The sequence below is a fragment of the Lucilia cuprina genome, chromosome 6, assembly GCF_022045245.1.
Source record: "Lucilia cuprina isolate Lc7/37 chromosome 6, ASM2204524v1, whole genome shotgun sequence".
Taxonomy (NCBI): domain Eukaryota; kingdom Metazoa; phylum Arthropoda; class Insecta; order Diptera; family Calliphoridae; genus Lucilia; species Lucilia cuprina.
In genome coordinates this window covers 58,549,215-58,549,801 of record NC_060954.1, presented here as the reverse complement: position 1 = coordinate 58,549,801, position 587 = coordinate 58,549,215, and positions in this window count along the sequence as shown.

The window sequence follows — 587 nt, the reverse complement described above, 5'->3', positions numbered from 1 at the left end:
ATGCATTTTTTATTTGTTTATGTTTTGTGCATATTTTATAGAAAATCTTATGGCTTCAAATATTTAGAGTTGAAAAATTAATTAAAAAAAACTTGTTTGAAATATTTGGTCGATAAGGAGTTGTAAACATTGAAAGGGTTAAAGGGTGTCAACACACACACTAATTACAGAAGTTATAGACTTAACATTAGACTAGATTATAGAGTATAGGCGAGAGTAATTAAAGACTACTCTATAGACTAGACCGTGGACTATGCTAGGCTATGAACTAGACTATACTTCAACTAGAATAGACTATAGACAATGCAACACTAGACTATAGACTATACTATAGACAATCCAACACTAGACTATAGACTATACTATAGACTTGGCTATAGACTAGATTATAGACTAGACTATAAACTAGACTACAGACTTGACTATAGACGAGTCAATAAACTAGACTATAGACAATCCAACACTAGACTATAGGCTTCACTATAGACTAGACTATAGACTAGGCTATAGACTAGACTATAGACTAGACTATAAACTAGACTATAGACTAGACTATAGACTAGACTATAGACTAGACTATAGACTAG